Source organism: Stenella coeruleoalba (genome assembly GCF_951394435.1).
Source record: "Stenella coeruleoalba genome assembly, chromosome: 7".
Lineage (NCBI taxonomy): Eukaryota > Metazoa > Chordata > Mammalia > Artiodactyla > Delphinidae > Stenella > Stenella coeruleoalba.
Genome location: NC_137153.1, coordinates 104,559,383 through 104,580,548, shown reverse-complemented (window position 1 = coordinate 104,580,548; position 21,166 = coordinate 104,559,383). Strand labels below are relative to the sequence as shown.

The window sequence follows — 21,166 nt, the reverse complement described above, 5'->3', positions numbered from 1 at the left end:
GAGACGGGTTCGAGCCCTGGTCCAGGAAGATCCCACATGCCATGGAGCGACTAAACCTGTGCGCCACAACTACTGAGCCCATGTGCCACAACTACTGAAGCCTGCATGCCTAGAGCCTGTGCTCCGCAACAGGAGAGGCCACTGCAATGAGAAGCCTGCGCACCGCAACAAAGAGTAGCCCCTGCTCGCCGCAAATAGAGAAAGCCCGCGTGCAGCAATGAGGACCCAGTGCAGCCAAAAATAAATAAATAAATAAATTTTAAAATGCCCTCACAATAATGTTTAAGAAAATATCTGGGCACCCCATGGCCCAGTCAAGTTGACTCATGAAATTAATCATCACAGGACTATTAAAGAGACCACCATGGCAGTGCCAGGATGCTCTTAAGATGTCATATTTGAGCAGAAACCTGAATGCCCTGAAGAAATGAGCCGTGAGACTCTTATGTGGAAAGAGACTTCCATTCAGTAAGAAAGGAAACAACAGTTCCAATGACTGTGAGTCAGAGAGTCCTTAATATGCTTTAGGAATAGCAAGAAGACTGGAGTAGCTTGTATGGGAATGAGTACTGAAAACGGTGATAAAAGAAGTCAGATATAGCCAGGGGTCAGATCATGGATGGCCTTGTAGGACATCAAAAACACATGGATTATATTCTATTTCTGAGAAGTCGGCACTAGAAGATTATGAGCAGAGAAGTGACATGAAGTGCTTTGAGAAAAGACATAAGGGTAAGAGACAAGAACAAAAGCAGGGAGCTCCCTTGAGAGCCTGTTTCTATAATTTAGTTTCATTTCCTTGAAAGGAGAGTGCAGAATACACCCTGCTAGTTTGCAGCAAGCGTCCCAGTTTGAATGAGGCTCACCACATGGACAGCCCAGTGTCCCATGTACACCTTCCTTCAGGATTCTCCCCTGAAACATGGAAGTTGACATATGTCAGGGTCATTGACTGTCCTGATCTCAGAGGGCAGATGCTAACTGCCCTCAGGAATTCTTTTGCAACATCAGAAGCTGTAGGCTCATTAGACTCAAAGCATGTGAACCACCACCACAAGTCAACTTTGATTTAGAGCAAAGGAGCTGGCATTGCTTGAAGGTGAGGTCACTGGAATCGGAGCCTTGATGAAGTTTCTCAGAAAGAAAACATTGTGCTGTGTTTGTGTCTCCCTCACATTCCTCCTTCCCTCTTGCCTCGCTTCCCACCACATGTGGGTTGGCTGTTCCCAAGGCCCCAGGGATTGAAGGAAAGTTATTGAGTTTGGAGCATATCAAAGCATCTACACAAAACCAGGGAGAAGCCCCCTTAACCTGGGCACAGTTTTCCAAGGAAAAATACTCCCATGTTTAATGGAAGAAAGAGACTGAAAGAGGTGGCAACTTCAGCCTGTTACAGAAAACAACCCTTGGTGTGTACTCATGGAATTAACTACATAATAAGGAGGCTAATTCTCCAGCTGTGAGTCAGAGTCTGGCTGATGTAAAGTGATGGAGGGAAAAGCTCCTGGGAGTTTATACACAGGGAGATTTTCCAGGACTCTTTGTCTTATTGACAAAGGCTGGGACCGCAGTTTCAAGATACCTGTGTTTCAGGATCCAGCGGAGTGACGTAAGCCTGGAATGGTCCCTTTCTTCCTCTGGCTTCAGTTTTCTCTTCTGTAAAATAGGGGTCGCAATAGTATTTCTTCTGTAGGGTTAAAGTGAGGACCAGAATGGGAGAGTGCTTTGTAAACTGCGAAGTCGTTGCCAGTGTCAAGTTTGCTTTACTCTCATTCCGTTCAACTAATATGTGTCTGTATTTATTTTCAAGACTCACTCTGTGTATGGCCCTGTTCTAAGTCTGGAGACTGAACCACAGTGAAGTACCCAGTCGAGACAGAAACTTAAAATGGTTTTGTTTGCTTATAAAGGTGAAAATAGTGGTCATTTGAAAGGTGTAAACAGTTTCCCTGGTTCCCTTGGCCTCACCTTAGGAGGCAGTTACTCATTATCCAGCCACACTCCTTCCTCCTCCAGTCTTTCCATCTCAGAAGGTGCTTTCACATGACACCTACCCAATTGCTCAAGTCAAAATTATAGGAGTCATCTTTGATTTCTCTTTCGTTTACCTCTTCCACATCTAGTCTATCACTGAGTCCTACTTCCCTCACCTGCAGAAAATATCCTGAAATCTCTCCTCCCTGGCCAACTCTACTGCTACCATTCAGACACAAGCCATACTCATCTCTCACCCTGCCTATCATGATGGCTTTCCAACTGCTTTCTCTGTTTCCACTATTATCATCTACCATATCTTTTCTCCAAAGCAGTCAAAAGGATCTTTTAAATATACCATGCCATTTTCTTGCTTAAAAGCATCAAATTGGGCTTCCCTGGTGGCGCAGTGGTTGAGAGTCCGCCTGCCGATGCAGGGGACACGGGTTCGTGCCCCGGTCCGAGAGGATACCACATGCCGCGGAGCGGCTGGGCCCGTGAGCCATGGCTGCTGAGCCTGCGCATCCGGAGCCTGTGCTCCGCAACGGGAGAGGCCACAACAGAGGCCCAAGTACTGCAAAAAAAAAAAAAAAAAAAGCATCAAATTATCTGGATTTCAAGTTCCTTAACATGGCTTACTCATGACCTGCAGGACTGGGCTCTGTCTCTAGTCAGAGCTCAGCTCATCCTCCACATTTTCACTCTGCTCTAGTCAGAGCAGCATTCATTCTGTTCCTTAAGAGCTGATTATTCCCACCTCAGGGCATTTCCCTAGCTGTTTCCTTTGCCTGAAAGCTTTGAGCCCAGATCTTTGCATGGCTGCCTCCTCTTCTTAGTCAAGTCTCAGTCAAACATCTTGACCTCAGAAATGCTTCTCTGACCACCCAGTCTCAGGACTAGCAGCCTAGTCACTTTCTCACTGTGCTTTTATCTTCCTGGCGTTCATCATTATCTGCAAGTATGCTGTTTATCTGTTTACATCTTTGTTATCTGTTTTCCACCTATACCAGAAACTCCATGAAAACAGGAATCTTTCTTATTTATCTACTTCCATACTCTACCTGGTTGCCAGTCTCACCTTGACACAGGCATGGAATAGCATCTAGTACAAAAGAACCTCCCAATCAGTCTATTTAGAGTGGATGAAGTAGACCCTTTTATACTGAGAAAATCACTTTATAGCCCCTTTTAGGTATCAACATAAAACAAAAACTCCAAAACTCTCTCCTAGTTATTCAAGATGATGTCAATTGAACACCACCACCCACCTAATGTAAATTCCTCAGACTTAGATGACAAGTTGATAAGCGCACGTATACATACATAATATTTATATGTATTTTAAATAAAATCAGGCTTCAGAAAGTTACTTCCCTGGAAAAAATATTCTCCTAAATCATAGAGTGTTCTTGTGGAATTATGAGCAGCTGCGTATAGGAGAAGCAGAGTAGATAAAAAGGAATTATAAGTAAGGGGTGTGTAGATCTGATACATTCATCATATTGATCTAGTGGGAAGCTTGTTAGAGAGAGAGAGAGAGAGAGAGGACAGAACGGAACTCAGCAGTAGCGAGAACATAGACTGAATTACCCTCACCTGATACTATTTACTAGTGCATAGAAAAGTACCAGACAATGAAGACTGTCTACTCTAGCTCAAGGGGCCATAATACATACCCGCTTGTGGGCGAATGTGAAGTTTTCCCTGAAGAGAATGTATAATCCCCTTTGTCAGTCATCCAGGGTGCGATCTAATCCTGTGGCAGAAGATAAGGACCGGGTCAAGAACGCTTTAGAAACTAGGAGGGAAAAGTGCCCACTTTTATACGGAGGCAGGCTTCATTAGACTTGACTGTGATGGGGAGATGCTTAGCAACCCCCGGCAACTGGGATGTGATGGGTGAGGGGGGCATGCCGGGAACTGGTTCCTGCGTAAGGCTGAGAGCTAGGCAAGCATGACTACATAAGGGACCATCAAGTTGTACTTGACCAGTGGGTTTTGAATGAAAACACTTCTGGGAGCAATTATATGTTACACTCTGTGTCCTATGTCCATTTTGTTATCCTCAGCATCTAAGAGTGTTTCCTCATCCTTGGTCAGAGCAGGAGGTAGAAATGAACCTAGCCCAGTGAGGACAGCTGTGCCCAGTGGAATGGCAGTCTAGTGAGGTTCAAGGCAACCTACAAATTTAGATAATATCACAACCAGATGGTGTGGAAGAAGGAAGGATTTCCCTCCGCCTGTACGTATCAGAGTGTAACCTGCAAAGGTCTCTTAAACAGCCAAGAAACACTAGGTGGGGTGGTATACCACCTTGGGGGTTTAGACTGGTTGGAGTACATGCTATAGTAATTGGGGTATAAAAAGAAGTGTTGCTAATTTTGGAGTCAAAGGCTGCTTGTCCAGAGGTAAACAGCTCACAGAGAGATGAGAGGACACAGAGGGACCTTCGGGGAGCTCACCGTTGGCTAAGTAGTCTCAGTCTCTCAGAACCCTCACAATCCTTCCTGTGTCCCTCCAGGAGCGAAGTACAGTAGCTGGAAAATAGCTGAGTCCTTCCTAGAGCCTAGCAGAACTCCACATGGAAAGGGGCTTCTGGAAACTCTCCCTAATCCCAGGGAAACATGTTCTTTAGTCTGGAGGGGAAGACCAAGTAAGTCACATCCCAGAGGAGGTCAGTTGCCAGACGTGTGTTTAGGCTTGTGTTGCTGGTGGGCTCAGCTCCATGGGTGTGGGACCAGTGCGGCCACACAGACCCTGCACTCGGAAGGACCACACAATCTGGGTTTAATGCTCCCCAGTCACTGTCTTGAAATCCTTAATTTTTTGTTTGGATTTGTATCGCGTAAGTGAAGTCTGATGGGACAATAGATCATGCACCAGGGACTTGGAGCCTGAGCTCCAAGCAGGCTTCCCCCTCCCAGCGCTGTCCTTTACCTTCCAGGTAGTGATGGGCAGGGTGAGGCCCGTGTTCCACTGTTGCCCGCTACCTCCTGCGGGGTCCTGAGTCCAGGATGTTTGGGGGTCAAGCACACAGGCTCCATGGTGAATCTGGGAGGGGCATGGCAGCAGCATTCCCTGCCCCAGGTTGGCAGCGTCTCTGCCCCTTCTGCAGGTGAGTCAGTGGTGGGGGTGAGCCTCTCACCCACCCATGATCCAGATACCAAGTGTGACCCAGTGTGGAGGTTGCAGTTCTTTGATGGCTGCACACCCCCGGGTGTTGGAGCAGGGGACCCTGGGAAGGGAAGGTTGCATCTCAGCGTCCAGCCAGGGCATGCTACGTCAGGCTGGAGGATCCTGCCAACAGCCAGGTGAATACAGAAATGTGTGGCCTGGGGCCCTGTGCACCCAGGAAGGTCTGCACTCACACTGTGAGTGTCCTCCTGCCAGAGGGAGTGCAGCATTCAGTAGCAAACAAAAAACATCCTGACAGCCTGGGAGAGAGACTGTGGAAGAAAGGAAGCTATGTTTTTGTACCTTTAATGGCACTTTTGTCCTGATTTTGAACAAGAAGCCCCACAAATTATATAGCCAGCCCTGGTTGCATGCATAGTTTTTTGACTGTCCAGATCATCTCTGCATTCCTATCCCCAGACTTTACCTGCCCAAGAAGGCAGGGAGACCATTTCTCAAAGGCAGTGATGGGGTTCAGAAGAGTGGTGGGGGAGCAGTTGGCAGTTGGGGGTTGGAGGATCTCAGCTGAAAGTCTGAAAAGATAAGAGCTGTCCCCAAAGTTTCACTTTAGCCTGCTCACTGCACTTTCCAGAAGCGGTTAGGAGGGGCGCCTAACTAAAGTCTATCCCTAAAAACAAACCTTCCAAACTATGTGAAGTCAAGACGGTGGCTAAAGGTTTCCTTTCCTGTTGGACTGTAGGAATTTTGGGGTGTTTTCCCACCCAGTTATTCCCAATGCAATCTAAAATGTTATACTTGTAAAACTCCAGAATGTCAGAAAAAGGGAAGAAATCAAAGGTTTTCTAGTTCAACTCATATGATTTACAAGTGGGGAGAGTAAATTTCTGCACCACTAAGTGAGACAAAACTGTTCAAAGTTGTTAGAATTAATGGGTGAGTAGCAGAATTTAGATAAAGAACTTCTGAGACCTAGTCCAGGGCACTTTCTGCTAAATCTGAGTTATTTCTTTCTCCCTTTGGAGTGGCTTTTATTTCATGAATATTAGATGTGCCAAAGCCAGCATTTATTTAAAAAAATTGTTACCATGTATTGAGTGGCTAGTGGCTGGCAGGCACTCATTATTCATGGTTTCTTTTAAGGTCACAACAATCTTGTAAAGATATTAGCATGGCAACATTTTACAAGTGAGGATGTGATTTCTCCAAAGAGTAGAAGTTGCATAGTTAGTGTATAAGCTGGGATTCAAATCCAGGCTAGTAGAACTCTGAGAGCATTGTAGTGGGTTGAATGGAACCCAAAGGATAAGTCCACTTGGAACTTGTGAATGTGACCGTATTTGGGAAGAGAGTCTTTGCCGATGTAATTAAGCTAAGGATCTTGAGATGAGATCATTCTGGATTACTGGTGAATCCTAAATCCAATGATAACTGTCCGGATAGAGACACAGACACACAGAGGAGAAGGTGGTGTGAAGGTGAAGGCAGAGATTGGAGTGATGTGGGTACAAGGCGAGGAGTGTGAGGTTGCTGGCAGCCACCTGAAGCTAGGGGAAAAGCCTGGAACAGGTTCGTCCTCAGACCCTCCAGAAGGATCCAACACTGCCAACACATTGACTTCAGACTCCTGGCCTCCAGATCTATAGAGGATAAATTTCTGTTGGTTTAGACCACCAAGTTTGTCATAATTTGTTTCAGCAGTCCTAGGAAATGACTACACCTGTGCTTTTTTTTTTTTTTTTTACATCTTATAGTTTCTTCTATATACTTTTCTTTCTTTAGCTTACTTCCTAGTCTCAAGTAGTCCCTCAACAGGAAGATTCTCTAGGTACCGGTTAGAAAAAGAATTCAAAGAAAACAGTTGATAACTGATGGCTATTTTGCAAGCCTTATCTGGATCCGTTGATTCAATGACACAAGCAAGAGTTCTTAAAATAAACTTCCTTGGAAAAATTAGGGGGAGCACCTACAGCGAATTTTAAACCATCGTTCCAGTTGCTTTTTGTAAAACAAGACACAGGGCACTGAAATGATTCACAAATCATGTGATTTTTAATATGGATGATACCGTGCAGAACTTCTTTGTTTACCAGGACCTATCTTTCACTTGCATGATCTCATTTTGTTCCCATGCGAAGCCTGTATTTCTCATGTTATTTTATTCATGAGAAGACAGTAGTTCAGTGAGTTATCTGCCCAGGATACCATAGCTAATATGTGTCAGAACAGAGACCTAAGCCCAGCTTACTTGCTAAAATGCTTTTACCACTATGAAATAAAAGAGTCACTGGCCTTTATGGTACAACCCTTGTTTTAGTGGTGGAGAAGTGACTTGTGTGTTGAACTCTTAGTAGAAGCAGAAGAGAGATCAAAAGACAGCTGAAAGGATTACACACCAGGCTCTTGCTTTTCTTATTTGGTCTGATGCAAAGCATTTTCTGGATAAAGAAAGATGACTGTGTGAGGCATTGTGGAATTTTAAATTGGGATTAAAGTCATAAAACACCCAGATGTTTTGGAGCAAAGCCTCTGAACACGCTAGAGAATGTACAATGATGACCACAGCTCAGCCACATTTGAGAGGCAGATTTGAAGAGGACCCTCACTTTTCTAGTTTGTTCCGATGGCCAGATTTGGGGTAAAAACTCAAATGGGAGTGGGGGTACACTTTAAAAATTTGTAATATTTATAACGTCTTCTATTCATTTTATGTCTTTGAATCCCTATAGCCCTGAGACATAGAAAGTATTGTCATCATTTTTTAGACGGGGGAAACTAAGAGGGGGCCAGTGACTTACCCAAAGTGACACAGCAAGAAAGATTTAGTGAGACTGGGATTCTAACCCAGATTTACGTACCCCCCTTTCCATCAGACTTTGTAATAAAATTGTACTGTAGAGGTGAATTTGATTCCTGCCAATGGACCAGAAGTTTTACAATGTGTCATCTGCAGTGTTGGAGCTCAGTGCCCCCAAGGAGCTCTGAGTCAAGTTGGGAAAAGGAAGAAGAAAAAAGAAGCCTTAATACAGCACCTAAATTACAACTACCATTCTGAATACTTACAATTTCAAAAGGCCATACTTGAGTGTTTACAATGTGCTCTCCACAATTAAACACTTAATGTGTACCATCTAGGGGGCCAATTAGAAATAAGCAAGTTCTGACTAATAGTCATTAAAACAATACGGGTATTTATTAATTGATTTATTAAGAAGTCTGGTAGTTGACAATTCCAGGGCTGGTTTTGTGGCTTAGTGATGCCATCAAGGACCCAGGATTTCAGGACTTCCCTGGTGGCGCAGTGGTTAAGAATCCGCCTGCCAATACAGGAGACACGGGTTTGATCCCTGGTCCGGGAAGATCCCACATGCTGCGGAGCAGCTAAGCCTGTGTGCCACAACTACTGAGCCTGCGCTCTAGAGCCCGCGAGCCACAACTCCTGAGCCCACATGCCACAATTACTGAAGCCCACGTGCCTAGAGACTGTGCTCCACAACAAGAGAAGCCAGTGCAATGAGAAGCCTACACACCACAACGAAGAGTAGCCCCCGCTCGCCACAACTAGAGAAAGCCCGTGCGCAGCAACGAAGACCCAACGCAGGCAAAAATAAATAAATAAAAATTAATTAATTAATTTTAAAAAGAAAATGAGGACCCAGGATTTTATCTATGTGCTTGCTATCTCATGATTTTAAAATGGTTTCTGTAGCACCAGGCCCCAAATGCTCACACTAGTGTCCTAAGGCGGGAGAAAGGGTTCTGTAAAAGGCTCTGTCTTTTTATCAGAGACTTAACTCTGTGTCAGGCATTGTGTTTATCTCAGTTAATTTTCACACACACACATGCAAATAACATTGAAAAAGTTAGAATATTGTCTACACCTTACAGATAAGGCAATCTAAGGATTATTTAATTTGCCCAAGATATGGGCCCAGAATTAAAACTCGGGTCTAAAATATTCCAAAGGGTGGGCCTGTAACCACCGGAGAGCTATAAAACCACTTTGCTGAAAGCTATAATCCTTCCACGGTGAAATCCAGGCAGCCGTCACGTATTTGTAGCCCTGTGACATAGCAGGTGAAACTACTTTCCCCCTTCATTTAACAGATGAGGGCCCTGCAGCCAAGAAGACAGGGAGTCCTCCCGGTTCATCCCACCCTAGACTCCAGCTCAGGTCTCCTGCTCGGCTGTGTAGAAACTTCTCTCTTTATCCCTCCTCAACTTAATTCTATTTCAGTCTAGGAAAGGACAAGACTAAGACGAGCATACACTTTAAATATTCCAGGGGGCCGGTGAGGTGATAGAGGTGCAGTGGGATGCATTGCTGTCATATCTCAGGCAAGACTAAAATACCAAGAATTTTCCTCCTTTTCCCAAAAAAACATGCCATGAAAGGAACCACTTCAGGATGCTGTTGTCTTGCTATGCAGGAGTCGGGAGTGGGGGGGTGGGAGGGAAGAAAAAAGAAAAGAAAGTAAAAGAGCCTAGAATGTCTTTCAATGTTTACCAGCAGCAGAACTCCACCACTCTCTCCCTTTTAACCACTGCTTACAGCAGAGACTGTTTATCAGTTACCTTGGCTTCTTTCATAAAGACCTTGACTCCTCTGGCTGGACAAGGGCAGATGAGCCAGAACGGTGTGCTTACGTTTGCCCTTCCTCTCATGTGTCTTCATTTCATTTTCATTTTTTCTTGTTCTTGGCTATGCTGTTGTCACTTTCTCTGCACCAGATTTTAATACCTTCAAGACTCATGATTGCTTTGTTTTGATAGTAATATTCAATTAGCATAGGGCCCTAGGGGCCCTCTCCAAAGTCCTGTCTTTCTTGATGCCTCATCAAATGTAATTTAGGAATTGGGGTGGGTGATGGGGTAGAAGCTAATAAAGAATTATACCACCATAATGGAAAACTTAAGCCAATCATATTTTCACATAAGTTCTGAAAATTTTGAACTATAGGGAGATTGTAGCAGGCATATTGGGTTCTTAAATCAGCCTAATTTGCCAGACAAATTAGATAATTAACAGAGATCTTCTTAAAGGGTTATTAGCAAAGTTAGAGCTGAACATGTGACAATTACAATACATGTTTTCCTCATAAAACAGCCAACATGATGACTAGTAATTAACCTAGGAACTGACAGAGCATTATTTCTTCTGTTCCTTTCCCAAATGGAATTGTGCCACAATGACAAGGAAAGCCCAAGAGATGTTGATTTGTTCATATAATATATTACTTTCATATATTTATTATTTATGCCATACCTTTGTCCAAAAACATCTATCTGGCACTCCAATGTTAATAACATCAGTATCAAGAAATCTTATTTATTTCTCATAATCTGTGGTGAGATGATTCCAAATAATGTCTCCTAGTTGTAGAGATAATATGTCTAGATGTTTTTTCTTAGAACAGGAGGTATAGATAATATTTTTATTAAACAGAAAGTAACTAGTGTTGAGCACATACACTGTGCCAGGCATGGGACTAAGTGACTTCTAATTATCTCATTTAATTCTTCCAAAAACCTTATGAGGTAGTTTTTATGAATCCCATTTTGTGGAGAACTCTGAAGCTTAGAGAAGGAAAATGATTGGAATCAGATTTATCTGATTTGCAAGGCTGTGTTCTTTCTTCTACGTCACAGTGCATATGCACACACACAAACACACGTATGTGTCGATTTGTATTTGTGCTGAAATTCTTCTGATTTGACATAAGGTAGAATATGATGAGCGATCCACTTAGTTGCGTTCTTCCAGAATCACACATCCAGAAGTCGCCACACACAGGCCACACCATGTTAATTTGTGATCCTTCCAAAATACCTAAATGTGTTGGTGAGACACATAAGTTGTCCCTTTTTCCCTAATAAAATGTCAAGTTTTTTTACCCAAGTTTACAAAGGGAGTCCCATAGTGCAGTAGCTAATGAAGCATGTCTCAAGATGGCTTTGCCCTAATGAGACAGATTTTAGGGACCATTCTCAATGTAGATAAGGTACTGCCAGAGCTGAGGATATCACCAAATTCTTGTTACAAAACAAAACTTTTATATTCGGGGTTTATATTTCCATCCCCAGGTATAGACAGACCAAACATTCCCAATATATACTCTCTTTTTGAGGGAGTTTACAAGTAACCATTGTATATATTTAAGGTGTACATAATGGTTTGACATATATATGCATAGTGAAATGCTTACTACAGTCAAGCTAATGAACATATCTCCCCACTTAGTTACCCCTTTTTCCCCTTTCTTATGCATAGAGCATCTGAAATACACTCTCTTAGAAAATCTCCAATATTAAGTTTATTATTATCTATAGTCATCATGCTGTATATTAAATATTTATACTTATTCATCCTACACAGCAGCAAATTTGTACTCTTTGACCAATATCTCCCTATTTCCCCCAACTCTCTGTCGTTGGTAACCACCGTTCTACTCTCTGCTTCTATGTATTTGACTTTTTATGTTCTACGTATAAGTGAGATCATGCAGTTTTTTCTTTCTTTGTCTGGCTTATTTCAGTTAGCATAATGTCCTCCAGATTCATCTATGTTGTCACAAATCGCAGGATTTCCTTCTTTCTACAGCCTGAATAATATCCTATTCTAGCTAGCTAGCTACCCAGATACAAATATTGCATTTTCTTTATCCATTCATCTGTGAAGGTACACTTAGATTGTTTCCGTATCTCGGCTACTGTGAATAATGCTACAATTAAAATGGAAGTGCAGATATTTCTTCAATATAGTGATTTTATTTCCTTTGGATATATACCCAGAAGTGGGATTGCCAGATCATATGGTAGTTCTATTTTTAAGTTTTTGAGGAACCCTATACTTTTTCTTTTATTTATTTTAATTTATTTTTATTTTTTTCCCTATATTTTCATAATGGTTGTACCAATTTATATTCCTGCCAACAGTGTACAAGAGTTCCCTTTTCTCCACATCCTCACCAACACTTGTTATCCTTTGTCTCTTTGACAATCATCAGCCTAACAGGTATCTCATTGTCATTTTGATTTGCGTTTCCCTGATGGTTAGTGAGCATCTTTTCATATACCTATCGGCCATTTGTATGTATTCTTTGGAAAAATATCTATTCAGGACTTTGCCCCCTTTTTTTGTTGTTGTTTGGTTTTATAGATTTATTTTCACAGGGCAAAAACACTTAAGACGATTTAAGTACACGTCTAAACAGAATTACTCTGTCAGAGTCAGCAATGATGTAGAAATGCGTTCTCACTTCCAGACACGTGCCAGCATCTTCTGAGTTGTTCTCTCAGTGAAGAAAAGGGGTCTGAAACCCACAGCCAACATCATCTCAATGGTGAAAAACTGAAAGCATCTCCTCTAAGATCAGGGACAAGACAAGGTTGTCCACTCTTGCCACTATTATTCAACATAGTTTTGGAAATTCTAGCCACAGCAATCAGAGAAGAAAAAGAAGTAAAAGGAATCCAAATTGGAAAAGAAGAAGTAAAGCTATCACTGTTTGCAGATGACATGATACTATACATAGAGAATCCTAAAGATGCTACCAGAAAACTACTAGAGCTAATCAATGAATCTGATAAAGTAGCAGGATACAAAATTAATGCACAGAAATCTCTTGCATTCCTATACACTAATGATGAAAAATCTGAAAGAGAAATTAAGGAAACACTCCCATTTACCATTTCAACAAAAAGAACAAAATACCTAGGAATAAACCTAACTATAAGACCCTGATGAAAGAAAGTAAAGATGATACAAACAGATGGAGAGATATACCGTGTTCTTGGATTGGAAGAAGGAACATTGTAAAAATGACTATACCACCCAAAGCAATCTACAGATTCAATGCAATCCCTATCAAACTACCAATGGTATTCTTCATAGAACTATAACAAAAAATTTCACAATTTGTATGGAAACGCAAAAGACCCCAAATAGCCAAAGCAATCTTGAGAACAAAAAACAGAGCTGGAGGAATCAGGCTCCCTGACTTCAGACTATACTACAAAGCTACAGGAATCAAGACAGTATGGTACTGGCACAAAAACAGAAATATAGATCAATGGAACAGGATAGACAGCCCAGGGATAAACCCACACACATATGGTCACCTTATCTTTGATAAAGGAGGCAAGAATATGCAATGGAGAAAAGACAGCCTCTTCAATAAGTGGTGCTGGGAAAAGTGCACAACTACATGTAAAAGAATGAAATTAGAACACTCCCTAACACCATACACAAAAATAAACTCAAAATGTATTAAAGACCTACATATAAGGCCAGACACTATAAAACTCTTAGAGGAAAGCATAGGCCGAACACTCTATGACATCAATCACAGCAAGATCCTTTTTGACCCACCTCCTAGAGTAATGGAAATAAAATTAAACAAATGGGACCTAATAAAAATCAAAACCTTTTGCACAGCAAATGAAACCATAAACAATATGAAAAGACAACCCTCAGAATGGCAGAAAATGTTTGCAAATGAAGCATCTGACAAAGGATTAATCTCCAAAATTTACTAGCAGCTCATGCAGCTCAATATCAAAGAAACAAACAACCCAATCCAAAAATGGGCAGAAGACTTAAATAGACATTTTTCCAAAGAAGATATACAGATTGCCAACAAACATATGAAAGGATGCTCAAAGTCACTAATCATTAGAGAAATGTAAATCAAAACTGCAAAGAGGTATCACCTCACACCAGTCAGAATGGCCATCATCAAAAAATCTACAGTAAATGCTGGAGAGGGTGTGGAGAAAAGGGAACCCTCTTGCACTGTTGCTGGGAATGTAAATTGATACAGCCACTATGGAAAACAGTATGGCGGTTCCTTAAAAAACTAAAAGTAGAACTACCATATGACCTAGCAATCCCACTACTGCACATAAACCCTGAGAAAACCATAATTCAAAAAAAGTAATGTACCACAATGTTCATTGCAGCTCTATTTACAATAGCAAGAACATGGAAGCAACCTAAGTGTCCATCAACAGATGAATGGATAAAGAAGATCCATATATACAATGGAATATTACTGAGCCATAAAAAGAAACGAAATTGAGTTATTTGTAGTGAGGTGGATGGACCTAGAGTCTGTCATACAGAGTGAAGTAAGTCAGAAAGAGAAAAACAAATACCATATGCTAACACATATATATGGAATTAAAAAAATTTTTTTTTAAATGGTTCTGAAGAACCTAGGGGCAGGACAGGAATAAAGATGCAGACATAGAGAATGGACTTGAGGACACGGGGAGGGGGAAGGGTAAACTGGGACAAAGTGAGAGAGTGGCATGGACATATATATACTACCAAATGTAAAATAGATAGCTGGTGGGAAGCAGCCGCATAGCACAGGGAGATCAGCTCGGTGCTTGGTGACCACCTAGAGGGGTGGGATAGGGAGGGTGGGAGGGAGACACAAGAGGGAGGAGATATGGGGATATATGTATATGTATAGCTGATTCACTCTGTTATAAAGCAGAAACTAACACACCATTGTAAAGCAGTTATACTCCAATAAAGATGTTAAAAAAAAGGGGGGGTCTGATATTTTATTCATATGCATCCTTCTTATCTGCAATGTAATCTACAATTTCTTGTGGGCACATTAACTTCTCTGCATCTACATCAAGAATTTCAAACCCCAATTCATGTTCCATGGCCATTATAATCCCCACTCAGTCCAAACTGTCTAAGCCCAGATCTTTCATAAAATGGGAATTTACTGAGAGCCTTTCTGGGTCAATCTTGTCATAGAGTTTCAAGACGTAAAGGACAGGGTCCTTGATCCCCTCTAATGTCAAAGGAGTGCCTCACTATACTGGGGGCACAGCTGTGTAACTCCAACTGGAAACTGCACAAGCAGTGAGGCCAACTGTGGAGCCCCAGGCCTCCTCTGGGCCCCCGTGGGGAAAAGGGTAGTGCTGAGTGGCTGGGCCATGGCCAGCATGAGCAGCCTGGGCAGCAGCACAAAGGCCGCAGGCAGTCGGTGGACACAGGCGCAAAGGACACTAGCTGCCATGGCTATGCCGACCCAGGATGCCCACTTTTTAATTGTGTTGTTTTTTGCTATTGAGTTGTATGAGTTTCTTATATATTTTGAATATTAATCCCTTTTCAGATATACGGTTTGCAAATATTTTCTCCCAATCATCATTGCCTTTTCATTTATTGATTTTTTTTTCCTTTTCTGTGCAGAACCTTTTTAGTTTGATAGAGTCCCATTTGTTTATTTTTCCTTTTGTTATGTAAGCATTTAATGTCATATCCAGAAAATCATTGCCAAGACCAGTATAAGGAGCTTTTACCCTATGTTTTCTTCTAGAAGTTTCATGATTCCAGGTCTTATATTTTCTTTAATCCATTTTGAGTTGGTTTTTGTTCATGGTGTAAGATAAGGGGCCAATTTCATTCTTCTGCACATGTGTATACACTTTGCTCAGCACTATTTATTGAAGGCTATCCTTTTGTCATTGTATACTTTTGGTACCTTTGTTGAAAATTAGTTGACTGTATATGCACAGGTTTATGTCTGGGCTCTTGATTCTGTTCCATTGGTCTATGTGTCTGTTTTTATGACAGTACCATACTATTTTGATTACTATAACTTAGTAACGTAATTTGAAATCAGGAAGTGTGATGCTTCCAACTCTGTTCTTCTTTCACAAGATTAATTTGGCTATTTGGAGACTTCTATGGTTCTATATAAATTTTAGAATTTTTTTTTTTTATTTCTGTGAAAGATGCAATTGGAATTATGGTAGTAATCACATTGAATCTTTATATCTCTTTGGGTAGTATAAATTTTTTAACAATATTAATCCTTCCAATACATGAAAGTGGGATATCTTTCCATTTATTTGTGACTTCGTCAATTTCTTTCCTCAGTGTTTATAGTTTTCAGTGTACATATCTTTCACCTCCTTGATTAAATTTATTCCTAAGTATATTATTCTTTTTGATGCTGTTGTTAATTTTAGCATGATGTGTCTCATTGTATGGTCTAGTTGTGAATCCCTCTAAATAACATGGAGAAGAAATGATAAAGAATGACTTGAATCTTATCCATTTTCTTAGGTTGCTTTTATAATTCTTCCTCCAGGAACCCTTCCATCTGCAAGCTGGATATGATTTCTTTTTCCTCTGAGTTCTGTTTTGTTAAGAGCAGTGTTGCTCTAACGTTCATGTGCCTTTGAATTACCTGGAAAATGTGTTAAAATGCAGCAGATCTAGGGTGGGATCTCTGATTCTCCATTGCTATAAAGCTCCCAGGTGATGCTGATATTGCTGGTCCATAAACCACCCACTGAGTATAGCAAGAGTTTTTGGAGCACTGGCCACTTCTTGCCTGTATTGCAATTACTTGTTTGTGCGTCTGACTTCCTCAGTTGGATTGTAGTAATTTTATTGATGATCTGATTGTAGTTTCTACAGTTACTTCTCAAGAATTTCTCTAACCAATCTAAACAGACATACAGTGACTCTCTATCACCTAAGCTTGTTTTAATCGCCTAACAGGACTTATCCCCTTTGTTTGTCTACTCCCTTTATTATAAAGTAAGAGCGTGATCCTTTCAGCTGGAACACAAGCATATTACCTGGCATAGAGTCAGTACTTGGTAAATATGGCTTATGGAAGTGATGAGCAAACTTTTTTTTCTTACTTCCAAGTTCATCTCCCTTATATATAATGGCAGATACAACCACAATGGAGTAACTGTGATGGCTTTCTGTATTAAAGTTCATCATTTTCTGTAATTCATAGGCACTATAGGAAGGCAGTTAGACTGAATTGAAGGTTGCTAACAAGACAGTTTTAAACAAAAAGCCTTTGTGTATCAGTGTGAGTGTGTGTAAGTATAAAATATATATAATATAAAAATATAAAATAAATAATACATGTTTTCCTTTTCCCAGTTGGGTCCCTATTCCACCTTCCCACCTGTGATTTTTTTTTGAGATTCTTGATTAGAATCAGGTAAAGAACAATCTCTTTCCTGGGCAGCAAAAACCCAGTATTGATTTTTCTTTATTGACCAATCATACATTGCAGTATAAATATTTATGATGGTGGCACGTAATAAAAAAATAAGTTAAATACCACAGAGGAAAATGAAATGTAAATGGGAAAGGATTTCTCGTGGGTAATACATCACTTTATAATCTTACGTTACTCTGAGAAGCACCCAAAGGCTTTCTAGGATCAATGCTCAGATTACAAGACCTCCATCATCACAAACAGACATTTGCAATTTGGTCTCGTGTCCTCTTGGGGATCACTCACATCAGGTTTATTTGGCGATTTAGCAAGTGAAATACAATATATATGCAAAACGCTTCTAAAGTGGCCAGGTGTTTAAATGGAACTCTTCTAATATCTTGGAGCATTTTTGTAGATTCCCCCAAATGTCAGAGTTGAAAGGAGCCATGGAGATGATTATTCCAAGCCTCTCATTTTATGGTGAGAGGAACTGAGGTGCAGAGAAGAAAAAAGCTGGCCTCAGGTCGCACAGCATGCTGCTAGATGAACAAGAATTTCACGCAGCTCCTACTTCAGCTGTTTCTCCCGATCATGTCTCCTCCATTAATTCTGGAGAAGGAAGGTTTGGGGAAGGTAGGCAGGGATGCAGTAGGAGTCGAGTGTGGGCAGGTCAGCTTAAATACTCAGCCAGACAGTTTTAAAATCTCAAAGGACACAGCAAGCAGCAGCTCATTCTCTTCTGGAATTATTACTGACTTGGTTAGAATTTATGGAGACAGCCATTTGTTTTGACATCAGTTTCTCTTTTATTTACCTCAGAAGGATGGTGACTGATACTGAAAGGTTTTGAGGTCAAAAAGGTCCTTAAGTGTTAGTGACAAAGATCTTTAAGGAAAGGTGAATCCTCCCCAACACCCTCTTCCCCATTCTTCAGTCTCCTTGAGGCAAGTAGTTTCCATTTTTGTAGACACAGATCATTTTTTGATAATTCAGAATGCTGGAAGATGGGAAACCCCAATAAATAGCATGGACAGAATTAGAGATAATTAACATACAATGTGTGTGTGTGTGTTTGAATGTGAACAATATTAGTAAAATAAAATTTATTTTGTACAGCTAAAAATAAACTATGCATTTATCTTCTATACTACAATTTATAGGAAAGAGAAAAAGAGCATAGGATTTTCAGTCTGTACCTTTGCCCTTCTTATTAACCTTCAGTCTCTTCACAGTGATTGTAGTAGGAGGTGTACAATGTCTCTCTTTGTCATTAACCACCCAGGCACACTTACTGAATAGGACTCCCAAACTGCAAATGGGTATGAAAAGACCTCAGTGAGAGAACACTAAGGATCAGACATACATCTAGACTGGGTAGATATTTCAACCTCCTTATTCAAAACTGCTGTATTTGTCCTCAGATAGAAATGCCTTTTCAGTGAAGTATATGTATGTGTGTGTGTGTGTGTGTGTGTGTATATATATATATATATATATATATATATATATATACACACACACACACATATATGTATGTATATGTATGTTTTTTGGTTTTTGTTTTAAGGAAAGGACAGGAGGAAGTAACAGCTGCTTTCATGCATTGAAAATGCAGCTATTCAGAGTAACTTGAGTATTCATACCAGATCAGCGATCCGATGCAGTTTGAGATTTGACAGAATTCCCTCAATAGCTCTAAAACCAGAGTCCGGATGATGAGAAGGGTACCTGATGTTTGAATTGCCTCTGCAACTACATTTTTTAGCTCTTTCAAATTGCTGCTTGCTAATATTTACAGTTCTCTGCAGCCATAATGTACCACCACGGGATTTGGGAGGAGATCAAAGAAGCAGGAAAGAAATTGCTATTCCCAAATTCTTACCAGTAAAAGATCGGTGCATGTCAAGTAGCTTTTAATGTCCACAAACCCAGTTCGGTATATACACAAGGCCATCTCCATTAGCAAAGCCTACACTTTCTTCATCTAAAATCTGTTTAACTCCAAAGAGGAAAGAAACTCTGCTGTGAATCTTAATAGTCCTAGACATTAGCCTTCAAAGGAACTTCTTAACTTTTCAAGTCCTTTTCACATTGGTTACAAGATACAAGTGTGCCTTTTGTTAAGAAAACTTGCGCTACATAAACCCCTACTTTTACTTAAATAATTGAGGTAGGTGCAGGAAAATAGAATATCTCAAAGGAAGGATTCTTCACTTCTGAAATAAGTCTTGACAAGGTGCAGAACAGCATGTATAGCACATGTTACCTCTTATCTGAGATCCACATATGCACATACATAAAAATAGAAGAATAAGCAAATTAAAGCAGTTATCTATAGGGAGGAGGAGGGAGACAGGTAAAGGTTAAAATAAAATCTAACTTTGTCTGAATATATCTCATTTTGTAAACAGGACTTTGGAGCCATGTAAATATTTTAAATATTTTTTTTTAAATCAGAAATAAAAATGGCAATCCATAAAAATCAAATAACAATCCACCAAAAAGTAAAATGTAACAAATGGATCTGTGTGTTAAGTCAGTGACTTAGCTACACATGGAAGACTCATTTTAATTGACTATAAATAGGATAATGTGGTAACATATACCAAGGAGAACATGAACTGCCGAAACAGTCTTGCTTGCAACAATGATATTGATAGTAATAATATTGGCCTCCTTATTCCCATACTATTATCTTATAGTTGTATAAAGCAAGTAAGTATTTAAAAATCAATATTTTTTCAGCAGATGAGATAAAAATTTAAAATCAAGATGTTAACCAAACCACAAATTGTCTACATGTGGTTGGAAATAGAAAAATATTTTCTCTTAAAAATATATATATTTCCTAGCTCTGTCCACTGAAAATTCTGAGAAGCAATGTCCGATCCATAATGACTAGCAGTGACGATCACTGTTAGTTCCCAGATGGGTGTTGTTTCAAAATGCGATTTCCCACCAAAAAAAGAAAAAGTGTACCTTGGAGAAATAATTAACTCCCCAGGTCTCGGGTCAGGAACATGAGAGGAGCCTGGGACATCTTATCACACTAGATGGGTAGGATGGGGGTGGGTGGGAGGGAGGTCCAAGATGGAGGGGATAGAGGTATACATAGAGCTGATTCACTTCATTGTAAAGCAGAAACTAACACAACATTGTAAAGCAATTATACTCCAATTAAAAAAAAAAAAAGTAGGTCTATCAATGAATGACATTGGATCAAAAGGACTCATGAGCTGCCATTGGCCAAAAATAGAACATTTGGGCCACAAAGAGAATAATAAATGAAATAGATTTAAACATATAAAATATTTTATAATCCATGAGCTCATAAAGATATTTTTAAACAAAAATCCCAAACTCATTTATTGCCTTTATAAGTGTCAGCTTACTCTGAAAACTGTTAAACATGGGGAAAGAATCAAGCATTAATGTATCTTTCCTATAAGAACTGTACCTCACGTATCCAAATAATGTGAAAAGAAAAGCTTTCTTTATAGACCATGTACAGCTATTAAACACAGGAGTAAAAAGAAATCAACGTTTTAGCCCCTTTCATGAAATGATGAACGATCATCAATGGATTCTCAAACCTGAGGTAAAAAGCTGATAAGGAAGTTTAAAATAGTTGGATCCAGCTGAAAACACCTGAATGTACTGATCACTCTTAACATCACTGGAAGAGACATTATCAGACATTAATTTTCTTCTGATGTGATGCAACAGAAACTATAGAATACCTCCATAAAGTCTTCTTGCCTAAGAATTAAAGTAAAACTTATTAGTTCATAGAAAATACAGGACCGGAGTAAGATATGAAGCAAGAGTGCAGTCTAAAAATCCAGAATAAGGAAAATGCTGTGGGAGCAAAGTGCGAGTTTCTTCAACAAATAAGTTATACACAGGCTCCCACGTATGGGCACACACGTACACACAGAGGGATGGGGAAACTGTAAATTAAAATAAATTCAAGAAACATATTAATTGTTTTAGGTATTGTTTGGATCTTGCTTTGAAAAAATATGGTAAAATGATATTTATTAAACAGGGAAATTTGA

The 21,166-nt window shown here is 40.2% G+C and overlaps 1 long non-coding RNA gene and 1 pseudogene across 3 annotated transcripts in view; one reads left to right on the top strand and one right to left on the bottom strand.

The window, feature by feature from the left end:
* The window catches only part of LOC307189274, a 205,999-nt gene that overhangs the window by 115,493 nt on the left and 69,340 nt on the right, over nt 1-21,166 (top strand). The window lies entirely within an intron of this gene.
* LOC307189139 (acyl carrier protein, mitochondrial-like) lies at nt 14,522-16,003 on the bottom strand (annotated as a pseudogene). Its single transcript has one exon. The product of its transcript is annotated as an acyl carrier protein, mitochondrial-like (transcript).